Source organism: Lissotriton vulgaris, chromosome 1_1 (assembly GCF_964263255.1).
Source record: "Lissotriton vulgaris chromosome 1_1, aLisVul1.2, whole genome shotgun sequence".
Classification (NCBI taxonomy): domain Eukaryota; kingdom Metazoa; phylum Chordata; class Amphibia; order Caudata; family Salamandridae; genus Lissotriton; species Lissotriton vulgaris.
In genome coordinates, this window is record NC_141685.1 from 986,046,592 (window position 1) to 986,054,008 (window position 7,417).

A 7,417-nucleotide genomic window follows, 5' to 3' on the forward strand; every position below is an offset into this window, starting at 1 on the left:
TAGCCACACAGCCCCATACTGTTGGCCACTGCTGGGAGTCATGTCCATACACCCCCACACCCCTGTACTGTTAGGCACTGCTGGGAGTCATGTCCACACACCCCCACCCCCCACTACTGTTAGGCACTGCTGGGAGTCATGGCCACACACCCCCACCCCCACTCCCATACAGTTAGGCACTGCTAGAAGTCATTGCCACCCCCCACCCCCCATACTGGTAGGCACTGCTGGGAGTCATAGCCACACACCCCCATACTGTTGGCCACTGCTGGGAGTCATGTCCACACACCCCCACACCCCCCATACTGTTAGGCACTGCTGGGAGTCATGTCCACACACCCCCACCCCCCCTACTGTTAGGCACTGCTGGGAGTCATGGCCACACACCCCCACCCCATGCTGTTAGGCACTGCTTGGAGTCATGGCCACACCCCCGACACCCACCATACTGTTAGGCACTGCTGGGAGTCTTAGCCACACACCCCCATACTGTTGGCCACTGCAGGGAGTCATGTCCACACCCCCCACACCCCCCCCATACTGTTAGGCACTTCTGGGAGTCATGTCTACCCCCCCTACTGTTCGGCACTTCTGGGAGTCATGGCCACCCCCCCACCCCCCCCCTACTGTTAGGCACTTCTGGGAGCCATGGCCACCCCCCCACCCCCCCCCCTACTGTTAGGCACTGCTTGGAGTCATGGCCGCCCACCACCCCCCTCCATACTGTTAGGCACTGCTGGGAGTCATAGCCACACACCCCCATACTGTTGGCCACTGCTGGGAGTCATGTCCACATACCCCCACATACCCCCATGCTGTTAGGCACTGCTGGGAGTCATGGCCACACACCCCCATACTGTTAGGCACTGCTGGGAGTCAAGGCCACAACACCCCCACACTACCCCCATGCTTTTGGGCACTACTGGGAGTCCCCTCCATGTTACATGAGTTGTTTGTGTACTCACCAGGATCCACAGCTCTTCCGATTCCGCGAACTCCCACCGGTGGTACCAGGGCCATGACTTTCTCCTCCCAGGGATGGTATTGTGGAGGTCTGCGGGGACCACCACCTCCAGTGTAGTGTGCATTGGCGTAGTCTAGGTCCATCTTCTTCTTGACCATCCTCCACAGATCGTACCACCTGGCCTGGCATTCCTGCCTGGTGCACTTGATGGGCAGAACAGCATTGACCTTATCGATGATCCTCTCCCACAGGCGTGTTTTTTCTGCAATGCACCAAACAGCTGTGGCTCAACTCTGATGACTTAATCTGTAAGGATCTCCATCTCCGGGTTAGTGAACTTTGGATTCTTTGGTGTGGTCATGGTGTGGGGTGTATGTGATTGAGGGGGTGATGGTGTGTATGGATGAGGGTGTGTGGGTCTGATTTTGAAGGGGGTGGTGTGGGTGTGGATGAGATAGGGTGTATGTGTGAAGGTTAATGAGTGCAGTTGTTGGTGTGCTGTCAGTGTCTTTGCGCAAATAGGTATGTTGCAAAGGATGATGGGTTGTATGTGTGGGCCCTTTTATTGGTCCATTTAGGGTGTGGCTTATTTTGAATTTGTAGTGGGTGTGTTATATGGGGTGGGTGTGACCTGGGCCCTCTGTTTGCCTGTTTGTATGTGGCCAGGACATTGTTTTCCGATGGTGTGTACACAGGAGACATGTTTAGTGGTGTTGTGCGACTCGTTTGCACCCTCCGGTACGTTTTCGGGGTGGGGTTCCTGTACGCTTGATTGAGGGGTGTGCGGGTCATATTTGTTGGCGCGGCTGGCTGTTACGGTCCGTTTTCGGCCTGGGGGTTCACGTACACTTGATTGAGGGGTGTGCGGGTCGTATTTGTTGGTCCGGCTGGCTGTTACGGTCCGTTATCGGGTTGGGGGTTCGTGTACGCTTGATTGAGGGGTGTGCGAGTCATATATGTTGGTGCGGCTGGCTGTTACGGTCCGTTTTCGTGGTGGGGGTTCACGTACGCTTGATTGAGGGGTGTGCGGGTCATATTTGTTGGTGCGGCTCGCTATTACGGTCCATTTTCGGGGTGGAGGTTTGTGTGCGCTTGATTGAGGGGTGTGCGGCTCGTATTTGTTGGTGCAGCTGGCTGTTACGGTCCGTTTTTGGGGTGGGGGTTTGCGTACGCTTGATTGAGGGGTGTGCGGCTCGTATTTGTTGGTGCGGCTGGCTGTTACGGTCTGTTTTCGGTGCGGGGGTTTGCGTACGCTTGATTGAGGGGTGTGTGGCTCGTATTTGTTGGTGCGGCTGGCGTTACGGTCCGTTTTCAGGGAGGGGGTTCGCGCACGCTTGATTGAGTGGTGTGCGGGTTGTATTTGTTGGTGCGGCTAGCTCATACGCGATGTTTTCTGTACGAATCATGCTTCAAGCGCCACTACGTTTGCCCGTACAAATCGCGTGTTCGGTCCCCGGTCTGGATCGTACTTGTTTGGTCGTACGGCATGTTTACAAATCGTACGGTTTGGCTTACGATGACATTTCGTACGGGTCTTCGGTTGTGGTTCGTACGGGTCGCTGATATTCGGATATATTTTCAGGATTTGGATCGTACTACGCAATTCGGACGGTCTTTTTTAATTCGTACGGAAACGGCTACGAATACGAATCGTACGACTTTTTTTATCCCGAATCGGAATCGGGCCCTTTATGTTCTCCTACAGCAAAATGATTCAGCAATGCAATTGATTAAGGATGCAGTCACTTTGAGTTTTAAGATGCAACCAGTAAGTCGACTATGTACTGCACCAAAACGGACTGACTCTGCAGCACCAAAGATTCAAGAAATTTTTTCAAAATCTGGTTAAAGATCAATGGACTTTCAGTGTACCCTTGAGGAACACGATTACAAACATAAACATGGTCATCAAATTTAAATGAAAATAAAAATTTACTGTCTAGGTGCAACGGAATGGAGAAGAAGGCATGGCATAAATCAATTACAGTAAACCATCCTGCACTCCATGGTATCTGATATAAAATCACGGCTGGATTCGGTAATACTGGGCAACATGGGACAACAATTTTATAAATTTTCCTCAGGTCTTGAACTACCATATATTTCCCGCTTGGTTCCTTTATGCCAATTATAGGTGAATTACATGGACTGCTCATTATTTCTTTTAGAATGCCTTGTTCAACCAATTGCTCAATTTCTGCTGCAACACCTGCTTTTATTTCTGGACTCATTTTGTACTGTCTGGCATTTGGGTATACTGCACCTTCCTTCACTGTCACTTTTACTGGGTCGACATTTGCCATTAATCCTACTTCTTTTCCTGTAAAATCCCACACATCAGGGTTTAGGGTATTTTGGTAACTCTTTTAGAGTCATCTTTTTAATTTCTGTTTCCTATTTAGCTTACATGATTTTATACACTCCATCTTCATCAAGAGTCTGAATTTCAACACTATTTGATGAGCAAAAGATGTTCCAATTCATTTTCCACAGTAAATCTCTTCCTAGCAAGTTTACAGGACTGGAGTCACACACAACAAATTTGTGCATTTCTTTAAAATTGCCAATACGTACCTCCATTGGTTCTGTAATAGGGGTCCTAATCTGTTTATTAGAAACGCCCACTACCTGGATCGCTTCTCCCGAGAGGGATAGGTTTGGTACGTCTGCTGTTCTTACAGTAGAACGGGTAGCACCAGTGTCCAACAAGAAGGTGATGTAATTTCCCTCAACCTTGCCTTCTACATAAGGAGCTGACTGATCTACCGGTAAGGATGCGCCAAGTATGCATTCCTCTTCCCCCCTCTCAGATACCGTCAATATGACTCGTTTTCAAAAAATGTGTCCTGCAAAAGAAACTGTGGTGTTACTGTTTTTTTCTTACCACTTCCCTTCTGAAATCGGTGTCCACACTGTATTTAGTTTGACTCACAAAATCTGGCATAGGAGCAGGTGGTAACTGATTCTGTATTACCTGTTGTGGTTGCCTCATTGATACCTCATTCTGCGTCTGTGGAATTAATTTTTGAGTTTGGACATTATTATTCTGTATTAATTTACACTCGTTTCTCCAATGCCCCAATTATCTGCACCCATGACAGGGAAACTTTTTCTTTGCCTCTTCTTTCCTCATTCTCCCTCTAGGCTTGCCCCCGCTACCTTCACCTTGACTTTCCCCTCTTCCTTGATTATTTGCCTGTTGACTTAATTGGAGTTCCTATTGTTCTGCTAATTTAACTTGTGCCCACATTACCTTTTCTTCTAATTTCTTCCACCTATTATTGTTTTCTTCCCCACAGTATTTTGCATACTTGAGAATTTCATCATTAGGCTTTGCCTGCCAACATAATTTATGTTCTTTAATCATTTGTGATATTTCTGGTTTTAGTCCAGACACAAAACGATATATAAAATGTGTCATGTCCTTATTGTCAATATTTTCCAACCCATTATACTGTTTTGAACACCTGCAAAAGACGCTCATAGTATGCATATATAGACTCATCTTTGTCTTGGGTTGTTCTGTGTTATTTTTGTCAAATCTGTCTCTTTTGGTGGTACCTTTCCTTTCAAATAAGTTTATACCTGATTATACTTTTTGATCATATCATCTGACGGAGCTCCTGTTTTTGGATCTCTAGGGTATTCATCATTTGGCCAATCTACTGTTATTTTGCATTCTGTCCACCAATCTGCAGGAGCAACTATGTCAAATAAACCATACAAATCTTTTAACAATACTTTTGAAACCTTTACAATCCTTTCGACTTACCTGTACCATTCTACGGATTTTTCTCTGAGTTTTGGGAAATCATTTTTGAATGATAAAATATCCTGTCGGGACCATGGGACATGCACTTAACCTCCTCCTGGAACTTCTCTCATTGGAAACAACCTTTTAACATTTTCTGTTTCTTTCATTAAATACACGGATGTAGTTTGATTTGCCCGAGCTTCCTCCTTTTTCTTTGTCCATCTAGCTTTCCATCTGTCTAAGTAATTTGTGGGGTGCGTGGCCAAGAGCGTCAAGATGGCGGTCTCACCTTTGGAGTGCTTCGGACCCCTGCGTCATCCGCTCTGCAATCGCCTACCATCTGGACCCTGGTTGACCCATAAATCGTCGGCCTGCTTACCTGGGAATCCGGAGGGTTCTGCTGAAGTGCTGCCTGGCGGTCCTGAGTGCGGCAAGCGGCCTACTACCCTCGAGCCGGCCGTGCAGCATTTTAAAAATGGTGGCCGTTGCCGCGTTTGCCAGATCCCTGCCTGGCCTTGGGCCTTAACTGTTCTCCCTGGAGGGTGCTGGGGCGGCCAATCTTCTGATCTTCCTGGTCTGCCCAGCGGGATCGTTAGCCTGCCTCCCTGCTGCTGACTGCCGCTTGGCTCCAGTGCGGCTGCAGCTTGGTAGGCTGCCTGCCCTACTCCAGTGGGATCCCCCTACCTATTGGGAGTCCCGGGGCCTGCCTGGGCCCGGACTCGGGCCCGGACCGCTTGGCCAGAGGAGTGTTGACGCTGCTGGCCTTTCGATGCTACCGGGTGGGACCGTGAGCCCATCTTCCCGCTCCTGACTGCTGCCTGGTTCCGCTGCTGGGTGATCTGGGGAGGTCACCCGCCTGCTCTAGTGCACTCCCACGGCCGGTGGGGAGCCCAGAGGCCCGTCCAACTGTTGGTCGGGCAGTGGGGAGCTACTGTCTGCGGGCCCTGTTGGAGGCCCTGCGGCGCTGCGCAGCTGGGAGCTGCGGCTGCGGGACTGCCTCCGGCTGCCGGCCCATTGCAGAGATTCACCGAGGGCCTTCCACCACAGCGGTGTGGTGTCTGCTGGTTCCCAGCAACCCCAAGCCTCCTTCCACGCGCGGCTGCACTGAGGTGCTTGCCTGTAGAGGGGAGAGGGATGGTGCCCCCCATTGAAGAGACCTCTTGGGGCTGTCTTGTGCCCTACCTATCCCCCCCCCCCGGGCTGCAGTGGTGCAGGCGCATCTCGACTGCCACCTCGGGCAGTGGTGCTTCTAGTGGGACATGGTGGACGCGACCCCCCCAGGGCCTGTGGCCGGGCCTGCGGCTCCACTCTCTCCCTAGGCCTCGGAGGGGCCTACATTGACCCTGGCTGCCTGGATCCACTCTAATGGCCTGGCGCATCTGACTAGGTTGACGTTCCTCGGCTAGGGGCCACCGACTGGGGGACGGATTCGGCTACATTAATTGAGTGGTGCGGGATCCTGGGCGTGGGCCCTGTCGGCGACTCCCGTCCCCCGACCCTGCAACATCCTGCAAACATCTTAGGGCTCTGCCGGTAGGACTGAGCGGCCTGTGTTGACCTTCCAACTTGAGTTGCGCCCTGTGGCCCACGACAGGGCATGCACTACCTGCCACGGCCACCAAGCACGTGAAGTCTGCAGGGCTGGCCCTCTTGCTGTTCCTGGTCAGTCCCTGTGGGCCCAGGATTGGGATGGTCCCAGGTGCCCACTGGCTGGCCTGTGGGGTGCCTGGGTGTGGCTGCTGGTCTGCTGTGGTCTCCCTCCTCCCCCTGGTGCCTGAGTGAGGTGGGGGAATTTCGACTGCCGGCTCGGGCAGTGGTGGCTCTGTCTCCGTTGGTGGGTCCTGCGGTGGCGGCCAGCCTTAGCCAACCTGGAGGCTCAGACTACTGACTTGATTGGGCATCGTGGCTGACCTTGGTCCCTCTGCCCTGATGGGCAGCTGGTTCTCTCCCCCAGAGTGTACGTTGTAGGAGCCACCTCCCCTTCTGAACTGGTGGGGTCCTGATACCACGCTTTGGGCTGTGCTGCGGCCCCTGGGTTGAGGTTGGCCCGGTCCTTCATATCGGCCGTAGAACCGAGCGTCGGAGAGCATACGGCTGATCCTCTACTGCATGGTGGTCGTGGGTGGGCCGTCCCTGCCTAGGGGACTGTGGTGGAGCCGGCGTGGTGGAGCCGGCGTGGTGGAGCCGGCGTGGCAGAGGGCCCTCCTTATCCTACTCCTACACCCTGGTTCCCCCCCTATCCCTGGGCTGCATCAGCTACTGGAGACCTGCTGTTGGGGCTTTCAGCCGCATGCACCAAGCAGCACCTGTCTGGTTGTTTGTGGGGCCTGCAGGTCTGCATTTGTGGTGCTGGGCAGTGGCTTTGGGCGGCAGCACCCTTCCCCAAGCCGCTGCATCCAGGAATCTTGGCTCCGAAAGCGGGGCAACTTGTAGCATCTCTCTCTACCGCCTGAGTTGTGGGGGCTGTGGCTCCGGGGCCTGGACTTTAGTCGTCTCACTCCCCCCCCTCCTCCCTGAAGATCTACTCTGTCAGGGACAGTGGAGTCGGCCGCACATACCGGATGGTGGTGATCTGGTTCCGATTGTGCCTCGGCTGTTCCCACCCGCTTGCCTTTGGGCCGCCCACAGGAGCTTGCTTGTGCCCCCCACTACAGGTCCGCCTACAGGGTACCCGGGCGCTACAGCTCCTTGGGGTGGCG